A 21,272-nucleotide genomic window follows, 5' to 3' on the forward strand; every position below is an offset into this window, starting at 1 on the left:
CACAAAGAGATAATATAAAAATAAATGGGCTTCCTGAAAATATTGATATAGTAAAACATGTGGTCACTATTATTTCACGAAATCATAAGTGAGAACTGCTCACATTTGTTAGGCTCAGAAGGTAGAATAGATATTGAGAGTATTCATAGATCACCTCCTCTAATAAATCCCCACATAAAAACCCCCTAGGAATGTCATAATAAAACTTCAAGACTCCCATGTCAAAGAGAAAATATTACAAGAATCCAAAAGAAAGCAGTTCAAATATCAAGGAGTTACAGTCAGAATCACACAAGTCTTTGCAGCTTCAATAATAAATGAGAGGAAATCTTGGAATAAAATATTTAGAAAGGGAAAAGACATGGACTTACAGTCAAGAATAAAATACCCTGCAAAACTGGGTATAATGATACATGGGGGAAAATGGAAATTTAATACAGTAGAAGACTTTGAAGATTTTTTTATGGAAAGACAGAGTAGGAAATTTGGAATAGAACTGGAAGTGGTCAGTGAAATCTACAAGGGTAAATTTATTGGAACAATTACAAGGAGCTGAGTGATATAGTGGTATCATTTTAATTGCCGAGTGGGAAGAAAGATTTATTTAACACTTTTGAAAGTAAAATTCTGGTGTAGTATATTTCAAATTCATGGGTAATAATGGCAATGGCAACATTTCTTGGTTCTGAAGGGGGAAATTAAAAATTAAAAAACTAGATTCTGAAGTATTTAAGATAGCCTGAGACAATTGGAAGATGGATGAATTGAATGCTGAGTGAATATAATGGAATATTATTTCGCCACAGATAATGATGAGAGATGACTTCATACAATCCTGGGTAATATTAACTGTTGCATGGTGAAATAAGCAAAATCAGCAGAATTTAAAGAAACCACCTACAACTAAGCAGAAACAAATTTCAAACTAAAGAATAGAACTAAACGACTAAGCCTGCAGAAGACTTGACCTCTTGAGGGAATTATCTTTCTTCAGGCAAAAGGTATGGATACAAGATAACAAAAGTAGCTTATGAATTTTAGACATGCTTAGTCTGTGGATTATAGTTTGGTTGTTTTACAATTCTACCCCACCCAAATATTACACCAGAATTATAGCAAGCTTTTCCCTTAATAACAGTGAGTCCCTATTACTTCTAGGAACAAATATGAAGCTCTCTGGCAATAAAAGCTCTTTATAATCTCTTCTTATCTTGCTAATCTTCATGCATATTACTCCCCTAAAGAATTCAAGTGGAACTAAACAGTTCCTCACACAGAACATCATCTTCTGTCTTTATGTTTTTATATTGGCTACCCACCAATCCTGGCATGAATTCACCCTTCAATTCTTTACATTTCTAGCTTCCTTTAAGAATCAGCACAAATACTTTCTGAAAAATTCCTTTCCTATTCTTCCTCTCTATTATTAGTGCCCTGTTGTCTAAGATTAACTTCATATACTCTTTATGTAGCTTATATATAACTGTGTCTAAATCCATTATAATGTATCACCACACTCTTCAATCCAGTGACAATAATATCCTTGTTGTTCCATAAACAAGATATGACATCTCTTGGCTCTGGACATTTTCCTGGCTATTCCCCATTTTTGGAATGCTCTCCATACTCATCTCTGTATCTTTGATTACTTGGTTTTCCTCAAGTCTGGGTTGAAATTCCATACTGTACAATTCCTTTCCCTTCCCCTTTTCTTAATTTTGCTTTGTCTCTTTTAATAATTCCCTATTCATTCTGGGTATAACTTGCTTGTAAATTAGATTATGAACTGTCTGAGGCCAGGCACTGTCTTTTGCCTCTCTTCATATTCCCAACACTTAGCATAGTATGCAACATATTAAATTCATTGAATAAATGCATAGTGGCTGGCTGTCTAATTTATATGCATGTTGTCTCACCCATTACAATGAAAGCTACTTAAAGGCAAGAGAAGCTTTCACTTTTTATTTATGCATTCAATACCTAATACCAGGCCTGGGGAATAGTGAGTATTTTAAAATTGCTTGTTGACCAATCAATTGATAGCTTAGATCTAAGTAGTAACTCTGTATCAAAATCTCCTTATACTTTCTTACCCAGTGTAACAACTCTTGTCCATTTTTTGTGCATAATTTTTATATGTCAAGACTTTCCCTTGGATGTCTTGAAATTATATTGAATGCATGATAACCAAATTGTACATCAATTTTGTTCACTCTTGCCACATGACTAGGATCTTACAGTATTCTTCAATATACTTTACCAGAATAATTCCATATATTACTTCATATCGCCTATGTACCTTTTTATTGTCTTTTAGGTAATGTACAATTTTAAGTCATCAAAGACACTCTATGACTCACAGATATATTGAGTTACAATAAGGATATTGATGTCTAAAATATATTAAAATGTTATTTTGTTTCAATAAGAGTCTTGACACCACCAAAATTCCTTTTTTTAAAGGTACTTCAACCTACTTTTTCTCCTACTCTCACTAAATTTAGAGTTCAGTATTAATTGTCCATTTAACCATCTATTAAAGATATCTATCCTAATGAAAAAGTTGTAGATCTTCCATTTTACTGCATATGAACAAAGAATAATTTATTCATTTGTTTTTGTGTTTAGTTTGTGTAGATAAGAAGGATTAATACTAATAAATGATCATGAATCTCCTTTAGAAGACTCTACGAGGATCAAGGGCTTGATTTAATTAGCATAATATAATTCACAAACAGGAGTATATGAAGGACCTTGTCCTCTCTCTCATATGCCTGTATATACATATTACTGAGAGTCTTTGAGAATGACTACTTAGAAAGTCTTTGAACAAAGTTATATCTTTGATATATTTCAGGAAATCTTATATGATTCCAACATCTAGATGGAAGAGACTTTGAGAAGTACATTAAAATGTCTTTTCACTATACTCAATTAAATGAAATTTTAAGATAATAGATGATAGTATACCAATTTATTGTATTACCATATTTAGAATGTCAATAGTGAAAATAAAATATTTAGATTTTCTAAAAACCTCTTTCTTTTTAGACTCCCTGTCCTATTTCATTCTGATATAATTCACTACATAAATGGAATGGACTTCATATACTGGACAGTCATTTATGATTTTCTTTGTTTCATGAGAAATTTTCTTTGTTTCATGGGCAAAGACTATATTACCAAATCTCCAACATGTTGGTAATATTCCTTTTCATATGTTGATTGTTTGATGCTCAAAAGGTAAATATGACCTTGTTGAGACTATGACAGCTTTTATCTATGAATGAAAATGATTTACATTTGAGAATTTGTTAGGCAAGAGAAAAGGAGAAAGTATAATTTTGAAGATGTGTAAGTGTTTCAACAAGTTAGATTTAGGTTTGGCGTCATTTTGGTCTTCTGTGGATCATGATACCAGTTGAGACCTGGGAATTAAGAGAAAACTAGGAGGCAGAAAAAGGGAATAGAAAAAAAAAAGGTTGGTTATCAATGAAGACAAACTACCTACTTTAAAATTGTACTTACTGATATGTTCTTGACTGGGTCTGACAGGCAAATTTTCATGCAGTTATATTATGTTTTCAAATAGACACGTAGTTCAAATGTTATATATTCCAATAGAATGAGATTTTCAGCAGTTATTTACTCATATAGTTACTAAACATTTATTAAACTCCTACAATGTTCCAGACAGAGTCCTAAGCCCTGATAAAAATAAGAAAAAGTAAGGCATTGCTGACTCTCAAGGAGATCACAATTTAATGGTAAAAGGTAACACAGAGTAGAGAGTTATGAATGGGAGATGAAAGTACTAGACATGCAAGTATCATAGAAAAGTCTAAAGAAGTCTAGTCAGTTAAGAAATGAAGAAATGGTTATAATGGGCACCCTCTTTAAATGGGGGTTTAGAGAATATTTTACTACACATTTCAATCAGGTGGACAGAAGGTTGAGGTATGAGTTCTGGGCTTTATATGATCTTATAGAACTAAGCGATTTCTAGGTGCGGCATAACAGAAAAGTCATTGACAATAGGATATTTACTTAGCTATGATAGGCCAATATTATCAACAGTCATCTGCATTAAGGACATCATGTGCTTATTAATCTGAACAAAACATTCTTGCCTGCTTTTCCCAATGTGCTCTACAAGCTAATGCTTAGGAGATGAATAAAACATGTCAATAACCATGATATGTTAGATGTCACCTCTCCTTATTCCTACCATAATTAAGTTTCAAAGATATTTTTCAATACTCAAATAAAAACTAGTCTAATTTGTCTATGCATGGGGAAGTTAGGATATTGCTCCTGTTAAATCACAGGAGCAAAATAAACCTTGTCAATTCTTCTGGAAGTAACTGTCTTCCTGGAGATTTTACTGATAGTGAATTTATATCCCTAGCCAAAGATTCTTCACATGTGATATTCTGGATAGGTAAAGCAGACATTCTCTCCAATTACTGCAATATGCCTTGACTATGCCCCTATTAAAAACATAGACACTATATAACATGCACTGAGGACAAAACTTAAGGAGGTCATTGTCCTCAAGGGATTTTTCCATTAGAAAAATGTTCATTTATTAGGGAAGAGAAGATGTGCCATAAATTACTACTATGTCAAATACTTAGAGGAATATAAAGTTGAGTTAGATGTATTCTAAAATCCCTTTCAACTCTTCATCTACAAACCTCTTATTTTGATCAGAGAGATACCACACTGCACTTTATATCAAACTTAGGGTTTTTTTAATTTTTTTCCTTTCTAATAGAATTCAATTTCTTTGGTGCCATGCACTCTTTTGTAGTCTGTCTGTCTATTTCTCTCCCTCTTGCCCCTTTTTCCTTTTCAATCTCAATTTCTCCAGAACAGTGATATGTACTAGTAGGTGCTTACTTAAACTTCTACTGATTCAATCAATCAACAATTTGTTATTAATTTAATAAGGATAATAGTAAATATCTCAAAAAAATCTCAGAAAAATGTAAATTCATTGAGGGCAGAGATTTATCTTCTTTTGTTAGTATACCCCACCTTACAGTATTTGGTAAAAAATATGTACTTTAACATTCATGTGAATTAGCAAACTTGAAAAGGTTGAAAATCTTTTATTTGGGATAAGTAGGGTAGGCTTCATCAAGGAGGTGTTACCCTAACATTTGTATCTTGGGACAAGGGAAAGCAAACTTTATCACTCTTTTGGAAGATTATAAGGGCATTCTTCTTTATAGAATTTCTTTATTTTATTATATTAACATGAATAAGATTCTGGAGAAAGTGTTTTTTAGAATTCTTTATACAATCAAGCAGAAAATGTGTTCTTCAATAAAATGTCATTTTCTAACCAACCACACATTCATAATTTAAACTGATTCCCTGGCATGCTTCATTTAAAAATTAATTGAGAAGAAATGATTCTCAAAAGGGACTGTTCTATGAACTGTAAATATAAGTAATGCTGGTATGAAAGACTGAGAGTTTAATACCACTACTTTTAAAAGCATCTTATAAATTTAAAAATTATTTTTAAATTGCTGGAAGCATGCATGATTCTAAACTGACTCCCTATTGGTTTTATTCCTTTGACTATAATAAACTAACACATAAAAGGTTATTAATTTGAAATTTCTTTGTATTGCATGTTATTAAAAGTCAAATAAACATATTTTGTGGAGAAATATATTAAGCATAAGGGAAGAAATTGAACTTGGAGAATGAAAATAATTTATTTGTTTGGAGACAGCCATATTGAACTAAAAAAAGTAATAATTTGAGACACAGATGCCCTCAAAGTCATCATGATCATAGTAAACTGAATTGAATGAATGAAAAGTTTAATTTTTTCTCATACATGCAAAAGAAAAAGACCTTTTAAAAAACCTTAGTTTGTTATCTATTTCAAATCAAAAGACAGATTAAAAGGGGTTGGTAGAAAATGACACTTTTTCTATCATGTTTTACAAGACCCCTGCTGAAGTTCTGAGTCTCTCTTTTTCATCTTGTAGCATGAAAACAACTTGGTAAAATTCTTGGAAATCATAACCCAATTCACAGACAGGCATCAGTATTTGAAAATTGGTTCACAATCTTCCCTATCTATTAAAGGGCTTAGGATCTGAATCTTGTTGTGATACTAATCTGGAAATTATTTGATAAAATAATTACAATTTAAAGTTTTAATTATTTGTAATAGAAGGAATGGTTCTAATGTAATGAAGAAGCATGATCTCCACATGAATAGTGACATCCAATGTGGCAAAGGTGCCTGTCATTGACTATAACTTGAAGGAAAATGAAATTGATATCGTCGGTCTTTTTTTCTCACAAGTCTTCTCTAAGGAAAGGCAGCAGGAAAATGGGACCTCAGAGAGAAAGGTCCAAAACTAGAAGTATATGAATATGCTCCCTTAAATTTTGTTCATTTATAACATATGATTAGTACCATCTAACTTCTTATAACTTTATCAATTTGGAGGGAAAGTTCTATATGCAATGCTTGATCCCTTTTCTACTTAAAATAATAGTTTATCAAATGAACACAAATAGAGAACTACAAAGAAACTCCTTTATCAAAACTATAGCAAAAATAGAAATCAAAGAATGTTTAAATAGGAGAAAACATGCCCAAAATACAGTGAAGGAGCAAGATAACTCAGCTTCATCACAGCAAAGAGTTATATATATGTATGTTTGTATATCATCAAAGGGGAGCTCCCTGGTGTCTCCAAGAAGAGAAAGCTGGAAATGGAGATATGATAGAGACTTTCCACTCCTTTTATGCTTTGCCAGAATCTTTTCTGATAGCAACCTGAAGTTGGATTGATTTCTTTCATCTTCTCTTTTCAATTTGAAAGCTAACATAGCATTTAAATAAAATTCTGACTTGTTAAGTCCCCAAAGAGATGCTCCTTTCAAAGGGAACTGACTGAAATTAAAGTTCTTGCTTTTTACCAATTTTACCTCATGCAGGAGAAGGCATTCATTTCCATCAGTAAGGAGAAAGTCCTATTTTAATTTTTTATATGGAAGTTACATGTATATATTTCAATTGTTATATGTATAAATATTAAGTCTAGGTCTTTGCTGTCAGAATTAGACTGTTTTTATGATAGCAACACTGATCATTCAAACTTGGGGCTGTGGAGGAAAGCTCTGTCTGTGTTGAAATATTAAACAAATGAGCATATGACATTGTGGCAGTGGGGAGAAAGAACAAAGTTATGGCCATTATTTTAGAAATAAACAGTTTATTAGAATTTTAGGGTAGTGATCAGATTCTCTGAGAAATAAGAAGACTATCACCCAGGTAAACTAGGATAATACTGGTAGCTGTTATCTATTATCACTTTAAGTGTTGCCAAATAGGTGACACATATTATGTCTTTAGAGTCTCATAACTATGTTATAAAGTATGCTGCTGAAGTTTATATATATAAAAAAATGAGGTTTAAAGACCTTAAGTGACTTGGCTAAGGTCAGAAATAACAGTCCTCACAGGTGTAACTTGTACTTCTTTCTTACTCCAAATCTAGTCACAATGTACTACTACTACTACAGTGAATGAAATTTAACAAGGGCTAAAAAAAATAATTCTCTGACAGAGGTATAATTTATTAAAAGGAGAATGCTGCCTGATAATAAAGAATGGTTATTCCAAAAGAATTTCTGAGCAACAATGTTTTGAGCACTATCAATCAATTCATTAGTCAAAGAGTAATCAATATATTGGATAATTTAACACTTGATCAAAGATCTTGGGTGAGTGCAAATAAGACTTTTATAATTAGGTGTACCTTCCTTTTTATTGGCTTGAGACATCAACCACCTCTGGCAAATCTAAAACAATTCTGAATTGGATTGATCTTTAGGAGTAGGTTATCCCACTACTCTCTTACATTTAAGAATTACTAGTTGTTTATGAGACCCAGATGTCTCCAGAAGACTTAGTGAGAAAAACAAAAACCATCTCAATGAGGTTCCCCCCTTTTTGGATCTACTCAATGTGGACCAAGTCAGCCCTAACTCTAATTAGAAAGCAAAGATTTATCTCCAGAAGAAGACCCAGCTCAACCTAATTATCTGTCTTCAAGGTAAAGAGAAGTAAGAGCTCCTTTTGGGAGGTGCCATCCCAAACTAGATAACAGCAGATCCCTTAGGAGATGAAATTGATAATATAATTAATTCATTCCCTTCAGCAACTGCATGACCTTCAGGTATGACAAAATGAAGAAAAGAATGGATCACAAATTAATATTGGTTATTAAATATTGAAATATAACATTGATTTCCTCACTACACTAATGATTATCTGTTTCTTCTTTCATCAAATAAGGGTGTTAGATTAGATGATATCACCCATACTCAGTGAATTTCAGTATCATTTTTATACTCCTAAAATCAAAGTTATTTAGCTTTACAAAACTTTACAACCTGGTCTATTCTTCTATTTCTAGTCTTTTTATACATTACACTTTCCATGGCTACCTACCAACTATCATATATGCATATTATGTGAATTTATTTATATAAATATTACATACTACTTACATAAATATTATGTATTTTTGATTAGAAGGTTAAACTCCTTAAGGACTAGGACTCTTTTTCCTCATAATTTTTATGTACAGTTCCTAACACAGTACCTGCCACACATATAGTAAGTATTTTATAAATGCTTATTGATTTTCCAGTTGAATGATTAAGATTCCTTTTAGTTCTAAATTTCATGGTCATAAGGCAATTCAGCTTGAACTTGTGAAAATCAACTAGTTTCATTAGTTCCACATAGAAAGAGAAGAAACCATAGCTACTATATTTATTCTTACTAATTATCTACTAATTGCAATATAAAGAATGGTTTTCTGTGGGAATTGTCCTTCAAAAGGATGGATAACATATATACTGTGATGAAGATGTTGTTAAGTATGACTTTACTAACTCTACCTTCTCAGTTCTGATTCTATATTGAGAGAAATTAAGTCTTCCATTCAGGAGTCTCTGAACACTTAATAAAGTAGGTTTACTTTGACAAAGCATAGTAAGGAAATACAGCAAGAATAAAGAAGCATTTATTCTCAGTTTTGATAGATACTCCACTTTAGATTAGCTAGTCTATAGGATTTATTTATACATCTTCTCATGCAACTAACAAATCTGAGAGGTCTATAGCCTTCATGACTTTTTGCTACCCTAATCCAGGAAACTACATCAGAGAAAAGGAGATCCATAACTTTTCTTCGGGCGGGGGAGGGGAATCCATCAGGGAATTCACTATGGAACTGGATAGAAGGAAGTCATGTGTAGGGAGCAAGTTGTATCAGGGTAAGGAAAACTGAGACCAGAGATTGCTGTTATCCCAGAGGGCTACAGACGGAACCTATTTTCTCAAAATATGTTTTTCTCTACATGTCATTAATTCTTTAATATTTTATTCTGTTAGTCTCTGGAGACTTCTTTGTCCTTTGTAAACTTTGTTAAAACACCTACTAAAAAAAAAGAAGACAGAACCAAGATGGAAGCTCTCAAAAAGGATTTTGAAACTCAAATAAGAGATGTAGAAGAAAAATTGCGGGGGAAAAAGACAGTTTTGCAGGAGAATTAGAGAAAAGAGGTTACATGTTGGAAAAGGAAGTACAAAAATTGACTGAAGAAAATAATCCTTTTAAAAGCAGAGGAAAAATGAAAATAAAAGCTTACTGAAAAAAAAATAATTCCTTAAAGACTGGAATTGAGCAAGTGGAAACTAAATGACTCTATGAGACATCAAAAATCAGTCTCAATTACAGGAACTGGTGCTGAGAGAAAGGGGCAGAACCAACAGAACATTGTACACATTAAAAACACCATTCTGAATTGATAAACATTCATGAATGCTGCTTTTCTCAGCAGTTCAGAGAGCTAGGACAACTTTGGGATACCTGGTATAGATGACAGCATTCCCATCCAGAGGGAAAAAAAAACAACCAAACAACAATAACAAAAAAGACCCCACAGAATCTGAATGAATACTATTTTTATTTTTTAAAAACTGCTTTTATGTTTTTTTCTTCCTATTCCATGGTTTTCTTTCTTTTTATTTAATCCTAATTCCTCATATACAAAATGACTAATATGTAAACATGCTAAATACAAATGTACATGCATAACAGTTATCCAACTGTTCACCACTGAGGGGAGGGGAGTCAGAAGTGAGGGTGTTAGAAAAGTATGTAACTTATAAATATGCCAGTGGATGAATGTTGAAAAACTTTTATAACATGTAATTGGAAAAATAAAATTAAAATAATTTTAAAAAAGAATTAAGATAGCAAGTTTAAAAAATGATAGAAAATGCTGGAAATTAAATAACCTGAAAAATTGATCCATAATGGAGAATTTTATAATTATTGGGGGTATCTGAAAGTCATAGTAGGAAAATACCTTCAACAGCATCCTTCAAGAAAGTATAAAGGGAAACTCTCCTGATAACCTAGATTCAAAGGATAAAATAATTATCAAAAGAATCTACCAATCATCTCCTGAAACAGATACCAAAATGAAAACCTAAGGAATAATTACAACCAAATTTCTGAAATATCAACTCAAAAAATATGTATATGACTAAAAACAAATCAAATATCAAGGAGCTGTATCCAGGATTACACAGGAAATACCAGTTGCTCCATTAGAGTTTGGAATATGACATCCTGGAAGACAAAAATGCCAGCAAAATTTAACATAATTGGGGCAGCTAGGTGGCATAGTAGATAAATCACTGGCCCTGGGGTCAGGAATACTTGGGTTCAAATCCAGTCTCAGACACCTAGCTGTGTGGCCTTGGGCAAGCCACTTAACCCCGTTTGCCTTGCAACCCCCCCCAAAAAAATTTAACATTATCTATTAGGGAAAAATGATGCATATTCAGTGAAATAGAACTCTTTCAAACATTCCTGGTGAAAATACCAGAGCTGAACAGAAAAAGTTATTTTCAAATACAAGACTGAAGAAAAAGAGAACATGTTATTCAGTAAGCCTAACCATGAGCATTATTTGGACCTTTCTCTCATTGGATTTAGGTCAAAAAGAGAATAATATACATAATCATCTGTGTAAAGAAATTTATACTACCCTAAAAGAAAGCAGGGGAGAAGGGCAGCTAGGTGGCACAGTAGATAATAGCACCGGCCCTGAAGTCAGAAGCACCTGAGTTCAAATTTGACCTCAGACACTTAATAATAGCCTAGCTGTGTGACCTTTGGCAAGACACTTAACCCCCCTTGCCTTAAATAAATAAAATTTTAATAAAATTATAAAAAAAAGATAGCAGGGGAGGGAAAAAGGGTATTGGGTGACAAAAAGGAGGTTAGATTGAGGGAAGTTGTGAATAGAAGCAAAACCCTATGTTGCATGAAAGAAGAGGGAAAGTATCAAGGAGGATGGAAAGAAGTACAGAGTTAATAATCATAACTGAATATGAATGGAATGAACTCTGTCATAAAATATAGGCCGATAGAGATGTGGATTAATAACTAGAGTCTTGTAAAGTATCATTTACAGAAACCATATTTTGAAACAAAGAGGTAGCAGTCAAGGTGAAAGACTGAATCAGAATATATTATCGTTCAGTTTAAATTTTAAAAAAAGCAAAAAAAGCAAAAAAAATAGATATAATTTTAAAAAGTCAAGGAAGAAATTTATATCTTCCTAAAAGACACAATAGGCAGTAAATAGTATCAATACTGAACATATATGTGCCAAATGGTAGGATATCCAAATTTTTGGAAGAGAAGTTAAGTGAGTTACAGGAAGAAACAACAACAAAACTAGACTGTTGTAAGGGGTGGAGGAAAGAGTTTAACCTCCTTTTCGAGAATTACATAAAGTCACAAAATAAAAGGAAAACAATAAGAAAGTGAATAGAATTTTAGAAAAGTTAGGTATGATAAATCTCTGGAAAAACTGAATAGGAATATAATGGAATAATTTTTTTTTCAGTAATATATAGGACCATCACAAAAATTGACCATATAGTAGGTCATAAAATCTTCACAATCAATACAGAAAGGCAAAACTATATGGCAGATATAAAGGCAGAAATAAATGCAGCCTTCACTGCACATCATGATATAATAAATCATATGTAATAAAGGGTCATGGAGAAATAGTCTAAAAGTAATTAGAAATTTAAAAGTCAATTCTAAAGAATGAGTGGGTTCAACAACAAATGATAGATACAATCAATAATTTCATACAATGAAACCACATATCAAAATTAATGAAATGCAGTCAAAACACATATTGGGGAAAATTTTATATAACTCTAAATTATTACTTGAATAAAATAGAGAAAGAAGAGATCAATGAATTGTTCATGCAAGCTAAAAACATTTGAAAAATTAAAATTAAAAATTCTGAAAGTCAAAGGAGAGATTAGTATAATTGAAAACAATAAAGCAATTGAAATAATAAATGGATCAAAATCTTGTTTTTATGAAAAAATGGATAAAATAGATAAATCTCAGTTTACTTTGTTTAAAAAAAAGATGAAACCAAATTTCTAGTATCAAAAATGCAAAAGGGGAAGAGGAATTAAAGGAATAATTCATAATTATTTTGCCTAGATATATGCCAATAAATCTAGCAACTTAAGGGGAATGGAAAAATATTTAAAAAATATTATTTGAGCAAATTAACAGAGGAGAAAATAAAATACTTTACCATCCTCATTTTAGGAAAAGATCTTGACAAAGTCAACAGTGCACTCCTTAATAAAAAAAAAAAAACTCTAAGCTCAAGTGGATTTACAAGTTAATTTTATGAAACATTTAAAGGACAGTTAATTCTAATTCTATATAAACTATTTGGAATAATAGTTGGAGATCTGTCGATTTCCTTTTGATGAAACCCAAACCAGGAAGAATGAAAACAAGGAGGAAAACTATAGACCAATTTTCCAATGAATATTGATGAAAAAAATTAAATAAAATTTTAGCAAAGAGAGTTTAGCAATAAATCTCCAAGATAATACTATGATCAAGTAAGATTTAAACCAGGAACATAGTCCTAGTTCAGTAGCATGAAAACATTCACTGGATAGAGCACTGGACCTGGAGTCAGGAGGGTCTGAGTTTAAATCCAGCTTCAGATACTTAATACTTAACCCCAGTGTCTTGCAAAAAACAAAAATAAATAAATAAATAATACATAAAATTAATTCACATAAATCATCAACATTTCTATATATTACCAACAAAGTCCAGCAGCAAGAAATAGAGAAATTCCATTTAAAATAACTGTAAATGATATAAAATATTTGAAATTTTTTTATCTGTCAAGATAAACCCAGAAATGAGATTGGCATAATTACAAAATATCCTTCACACAAATAACATCAGATCTAAATAATTGCAAAAATATAAATTGCTCATGAAAATGATGAGTTAATATAGTAAGATGGCAATTCTACCTATATTAATCTACTTATTAAGTGTAAGATCAATCATCCTACCTAAAATTATTTTATCTTACAGTTAGAAAAAATAGCAACAAGTCATTTGGAATAACAAAATGTCAAGAATATTAAGGGAATTAATTTTTTAAAATGCAAAGAAAGTTGATTTAGTCATACCATTTCTAAAACTTTATTAAACAGAGTGGTCAATTAGTGGAATGGGTAAGGTACGAGACATAGAAGTAAATAACTGTAGTAATCTACCATTTAATAAACCCAAAGACCCTAGTTTCTGCGATAAGAACTCACTATTGGAAAAAATCTTCTGGGAAACTGTAAAACAGTATGGCAGAATCTAGGAATGGACCCATATATCTAGATACCCTATACCAAGAAAAAGTTAAATGAGGACATGTTTTAGACATTTGGACATTTAGACATTTAGACATTTTGACACCATAATCCAATTAGGAGAGAAACGAGTCATTTACTGTCTGATCTATGGAGAAGGGAAGAATTTATGATCAAACAAGAGATACAGAACATTATGAAAGTATCATATTTTAAAAAGTTTTGCATGAACAAAACCAATGCAAATTAGATTCAAAGGAAAGCAGAAAGCTAAGAAGCAATTTTTACAACAGTTTTTGATAAAGATCTAATTTCTGAATTTTATAGGAAACTGAGTCAAATTTATAAAAATACCTATAATTTCCCAATTGATAAATGGTTAAAAATACAAATAATCAGTTTTCACATGAAAAACATCAAAGTTATCTCTAGTTATATAATAAAATGGTATAAATCACTATTGATCAGAGAAATGCAAATTTAAGTAACACTGAGGTACTACCTCAAACCTATCAAATTGAGTAACATGACAAAAAAGTAAAATTATTAATGTTGGAAGGCATGTGGGAAATATGAGACATAAATGCACTGTTGGTAGAGTTGTGAACTTGATCCAACCATTCTAGAGAGTAATTTAGAACTATGCCCAAAGGACTATAAAACTGTATATACTCTTTGATCTAATAATATTACAATAGACTTATAGCCTAAGGAGATTAAGAAAAAGAGGGAAATGTACAAATGTACAAAAATATTTATAGCAACACTTTTGGTGTACTAAAGAATTAGAAATTTATGGAATACCCATCAATCAAGGAATGACAAAATTTTAGAGTGCATAACTATAATGGAATACTTCTATTCTCTTAGAAATGATGAGCAAGTAGTCTGAATGATTTACATGAACTGATGCTGAGTGAACTAAACAGATGCCAGGAATTGTACACATTAACAACAACATTAAGTGGAGATCATCTATGACAGACTTAGCTCTTCTCAGCAATCCAGTGAAAAGCAATATCAAAAGACTTGTGATAGAAAATGCTATCTATACCTGGAAAAGAATTCTGAAATCTAAATGCAGACTGAAGCATACTATTTTCATTTATTTTTGGTTTTGCGTTTTCTTGTTTTTTTTCCCTTTTGTTCTGGTTCTTGTTTTACAACCTAACTAATATATAAATATGTGTAATATGATTGTACATGTATATTCTATATACAATTTCTGTCTTGGGGATAGGGGGAAGAAACTGAAGGAGGGGAAAAAATTGGGAATTCAAAATTTTACAAAAATGAATGTTAAAATCTTTACATGTAATTTGAAAAACATCAGGTGATAAAACTGCATCTATCATTAGGATGAATCATAATAAATCTTTAATCTTTCATTTTCTTAGTTATCATCTATACTTTAACAAGATTTAGACATCTAAAGCATAAGAATCTAAGTTAGAAGAAAAGAAAAAAAAAACTCATAGACCAAGAGGTATTTGGAAGAACCAAAGATACACTCCACCTACTTAAAAATGTTGCTTAGATCTAGCCCTGTCAACAACCAGCTATCACTTCTAGAAAATCACCACAAAGGGTTTTTCTTGCCTACAGTCAATCAGCAAAGTTATCTTTGTTTCTCTGGGACAGTACTTTTAGGGTGAAAGAAAATAGTGGTAGTAGTTAAAAAGACAAATATATCTTCTAATGCATGCTGATATTTTAATTCTGAAGAAATTATAGAAATAGGATAATCTGTTTTAGTTTCATACCATAATCCAAAATTAGTTCAGTGAGTCACATTGGTGAAATAATAAATAATGAATCTGCAGAAGAACAAGTGCTCCCAAATTATAATGAATCGTGTGACCAAATTCTTTCATTTCTCCAGAGTTACATCTACAAGGGCATTAAACTGTTTGTGTGTGTGTGTGTGTGTGTGTGTGTGTGTGTGTGTGTGTGTGTGTGCATGTGTGCGTGTGTGTGTGTGTTTGTGTGTGTGTGTGTGTGTGTGTGTGTGTGTGTATTGGAATTTCTTTTTAGAAAACAAATATCCATGCTTTCACTTATTTGGGGGAAAATTTTTCTAATGAACTTATGGTCAAATGAATAGTCTTAAATTCACTATTAGCAAGCAGGCAGACAGTACTGGGAACTCAGTAATTATCAAAAACAAAATCCATGGCTATCTGCCTCAGATAGTCTGTCCTTAACAGATGTAGATTTCTGGAATTGAATTAGTGCTAGAGGAAGAATTTTCCATATTTTGGAATCACTGCACTTGAGTTGAGACTCAGTTTATTTGTATAACCTTGGAAAATGAACTTCTCTGGGGGCAGCTAGGTCGCGCAGTGGACAGAGCACTGGCCCTGGAGTCAGGAGTACCTGAGTTCAAATCCAGCTTCAGACACTTAATAATTACCTAGCTGTGTGGCCTTGGGCAAGCCACTTAACCCCATTTGCCTTGGAAAAAAAAAACCCTAAACAAAAAGAAAAGAAAAAGAAAATGAACTTCTCTAAATATGTTTCTTCATCTATATAATGATATGGTTTTACCAAATTTCTAGATATCCTTCTAGCTCTAAGTCTAAGACCCCAAATGAAGAAATAAAGTCTCATTAAATAATAAGTATTAACAAATATAGATAAGATTACTTGAATACTCAAAATAAATAAGGTCTGATTGAGGACTTGGTTTCATTTTGGAAACTCCATTGAAAATCACCTCATTTCCTTGGTCAAAGGAAGCCTATTATTCCCCTGTACTTTCTGTTTATAGAAGAAGTTTGCATAATTATGCATTTATTGCTCAGATAACAGAAGCAGAATAGTGAGGCGAAAATGATCACAGTTAAAATTATGGAAAGTTATTCTCCATTTGCATGTACTGGTGGGCCACTGGAACTCATGGCTGATTAAAATGAAGGAGAATCAGTTGGTATACTAGTATAAATGTTTCCTGACTATTTCTATAATGTAGTATTTTCGTTTGTATGTGGCAAGGAGAATGATTTCCATTTTGAGTATCTTAATGATCAACTATGAAACTGTATATTGTAGGACTTCTGCACAAACTTACATATATTCACATGCATACATACATACAACACACATGCACACACAAACTTTTCTTTCCTTGTCCTTTGTCTTTCAAGAGGAGAAACATATGAATCACACACATATCTAGAATTTTTCTATTCAATAACAGGCTGTCAGTACTGTACCTCGAGACACAGGGATTCAACTTAAAGTTTAGAAAAGTTAGGTAAACTTGTGTCTAAATCTTAAATATTTTATTTCATTGTTATAGTTTAAATATATATTAATTAATGTTATATATATATATATATATATATATATATATATACATATATATATATATATATATAAATTTTGTGACATCTGATCATAGGGAAGTTAGTTACTATTCCAGTACCAAGTTACCCCTCTGAAAGCCCACAGATTACAGATGAGTATCAGTACCATATTGATGGAGGCAGTTCCCACAATGTGGTCTCCCAAGATCGAGATAAACAAACTGCGTTAAAAGTGCATCTTGTTCTGATGGATGACCTCATCTCTTCCCCTTCTAGTTAGTGTCGTAGGTTGATAAGTAATCAGTGCAGAAGGGCAATAGCAGGAAGTAAGATTGCCAAGGGAAACCTGAAAGTCACACATAAACTAGCCCCAAAATTAAAGTAGTTGAATTTTTGTTTCATATATCAAAAATGATATCCTACTAATTTATGCTCAATCTAGGTTCTGCTGTCAGGTAATTTTGGTCTTATGATAAATAAATTCTAGAGAAATTTCAACCCTTCACATTAAAGATGAGCAAATCACCAAACCATACTGATAAATTTGATATTATATCAACATCTTAACTCTAAAATGTTATTGATACTTTTGCAATTATTTGATCAGTTAATAAACTAATCCAAAGTTGCCATAGATAACAGTACATTCCTACCCACAAAAATTATAGAAACATAACTTCAAATTCTTGCTTTCTGAACACTCTTCTATTTCCATCAAGTTTCTATGGTGAGAGGGAAGATCAAGACAAAAACTCAGAATAGGACAACAATGGCAAAAACAGTGGACAGGTCCTCTTACTCCCACACCCCCAAAATGAGAAGTGATCTTAAGTCCAGAAAGAGACCATGGAAAAGTTCAAACATAGCTTAAAAATACGTCAACAGTGGAAGAAATATTGGGAAAAGAAATGAGAATGAAACAAGAAAATTAGGGAATAATCCAATAGCTAAGGAAAAAACAGCTGCTTTAATTGGTCAAATGGAAAAGGAGCTATAAAAGTCCACTGAAGAAATCAGCTCCTTATGAATTATAATTGTGCAAATAGAAAAGAAAGAACAAAAAGTAATTGAAGGAAACAATTCACTAAAAGTTAGAATTGGACAAGTCAAATGATATCAAAATCAATCAGACAAATTCAAAAGAATGAAAAAAAATAGAAGAAAAATATAAAATACCACATGGGAAAATAGATCCAAAAAAGATAATATCTGAAAGTTAATAATCCAAAGGATTATTAACAATATCACTTGAGAAATTATCAAGGAAAATTGTCTGATATCTAGGAACCAGCAAAATAGGCATTGAAAAAATTCATCAATCAACACAGAAAAGAGAGTCCAAAATGCCATGGTGATTATAGCAAAATTTCAAAATAATCATATCAAGGAAAAGTATTGCAAGTGGCCAAAAAGAAATTCAAATATTGAGGAGCCACAACCAGTATCACATAGGCTGCAACATTATAAAGACTGGGGACCATGGAATATGATTTTACAGAAGACAAAAGAATTAGAATTGCAACTAAGAATCACTTACCTTGTTAAATTAAGTATAATTCATAATTTTTTTAGTGGGGTCATTTGATAAATAAAAGATTTCAAACAGTGTTCATGAGAAGAACAGATTGAATCAACACTCAAGAGAAGCATAAACAGGTAAAAAAGGAAAAGAAAACATAAGGAATTCAATAGAACTAAAGTTTTTGCATCCCTACAATGAGAAGATGATATTGGTAATTCTTAAAAAAACAGTGGGGGGAGTCTTTAACAGTAGAGGTAAAAGGAGGGTGTAGAAACAAGGTGAATTTGAGGCAATGACAAAAATATTAAGACATGGAAAAAAAAGGAGTATATTGGGTGCAGAAGGAAAGGAGAGGTTGAATGATTTAAATTATTTCACATAAAAAGGTGCAAAAGCCTTATTAAAATTAAGGGGAAAGTGAGAAGGTGGCCATGGGCATCTATCTCTTCAAACTATTCTTATCAATATTTATTCATAGAGGGAATAATATGCACAGTCTATTGAATATTGAATTCTATCTTACCAAACAGGAAATAGGAGAGGAGGAGATTAAATGAAGTGTGAGTGATGAACCAAAGGGAGGACATATTGGGGAGGTGGTAGACATCATAAAAACACAAGTAAGGAGGGAAAGGCTGAAAGAGAGAATAAACAAAAGAAAAATGCAAAACAGGGAAATTCTGGTAAAAGCAACTCAAATGATATATCTACAATTAATACATTTTTCATGAATATAAGGGCCTATAATGCCTCTGAGAATTATGTCTGAGAGTCTCATTCCTCCAAATGAACATCTCATGAAATTAATATTTCTGGTCAAAATTGAACAAGAAGATAAATCCCTGAACCAATAGGACTCATTGGGCAAAGCCTTTATGGCAGTAGAAATAGATAAGCCTCTTGAAATTACTTTTGGAATTTGTGAAAAGCAACAAGTTAGGAGGATAACTACTAGATACAATTCATTGAGAAATTAAGATTAATTGAATAAATTCTAATTGAATAAAATTCTAAATTTATTTAATAAATGTGGTATTTTTATGAAGAACAATAAACATATTCTTCATAAATTTGTTTCAGTTATTCCATGACTTCATTATAGTTCTCATATTTTATAAGGAAAAAATGAAAGCTGAGTACCTTTTTTTAAAAAATGCACAGTCATGCTGACCCTTTTGAAAAATAGGCAAATAACCTCTTTAAAACATTTGTTCCATAAACATTTCTTAAGTGCCTTCTATATTCAGAGTACTGTGTTGGGTGCCTCAGATATGAAATCAAAATTAAAATAGTCATTACCTTACATTTTATGGGGAGGGATTCTTTTTGCTAATAAGGAAATGCAGAATAGACACAAAGTAAATATTAATTTTTTGAGTTTAGTGGGGAAGAGATACTAATAACCTAGAGAATCAGAAAAAGTCTGTGAAAGATGTACATTTCATGCTAGTAATACCAGATCCTACCACTATTTGAAAGATTTCAGGATTGTATCTCTCTTAGCAAAGGACAATTTAAAAGGATAAAATAATAGTAATTCACATCTGATTAGCATTCTTCTCAATGAGTGGAAGTTTTAGAGTGAATGTGTGACTGGAGAAGCAAATCTTCATCCTAAATCTCACTTTGCATATATTTGTGATATTGGAAATACCTCTCTACACTAAGTGATTTTGGAATGACATTATTATTATTTTCATGGAGCCCATTCTTTCTTCTTGGCACATTAAATCTAATAGCTTAAAATAACCTTAGCTGACCTCCCAAGTTTCCAATTTTTTATAAATTCTTCATTTATTTTCATCAATATGCACATGTATATGTTTTAAGTTATAAAACTGCCTTCCACCCACATTTCCATCCCCCTCCCCTCAGCAGGAAACAGTGAGATTAGCATTATACTTACATATTTTGATTCACATGTTTACAGATTAGTGGTTTTTGGTGTGAGGAATTAGGATTAACAGAGATAGGTAAGAAATAATTTTAACAAAATATTCATTAGATTCTGAAGGGTCAGTTGTCAGTATGTGTCTGTGTTTGTGTGTGTGTGTGTGTGTGTGTGTGTGTGTGTGTGTGTGTGTGTGTGTGTGTTTTGTTTTATTTTTCTTTCTCTGGATGGGGATAATATAGTCCCTAGCCAGTCTAATATAGTTGCCCTAGCTCTCTGGACTGCTAAAAGGAGTTGCTTCCATCAAGGTTGCTCATCTCACAATATTATTGTTGATGTGTACATTGTTCTCTTGATTCCTCTCCCTTCACTCAGCATCAGATTCTCTAAGTCATTCCATGCTTTTCTGGAGTCTGACCATTTATGGTTTCTGATATAACAATAGTATTCCATACTATTCATGTACTATAATTTGTTTAGTTATTCTGCAATTGATGGAAATCACCTCAATTTTTAACTGTTTGCCACTGCAAAAAGAGCTGTTATGAATATTTTGGAATATATAAGACTTTTCCTATTTTATATAATTTCTTCTGGATATAGAACTACTATTGGAATTGCTGGGTCAAAGGATATGAACAAATTTACTGCTATTTGGGCATAGATCCATGTTGCTCTCCAGAAAAACTGGCTCCATTCACATCACCACCAGCAATGAAATCAATGATCCAATCCGCTGACAACCTTGTCAACATTGATCATTTT

This window comes from Macrotis lagotis, chromosome 1 (assembly GCF_037893015.1).
Source record: "Macrotis lagotis isolate mMagLag1 chromosome 1, bilby.v1.9.chrom.fasta, whole genome shotgun sequence".
In the NCBI taxonomy this organism is placed as follows: domain Eukaryota; kingdom Metazoa; phylum Chordata; class Mammalia; order Peramelemorphia; family Peramelidae; genus Macrotis; species Macrotis lagotis.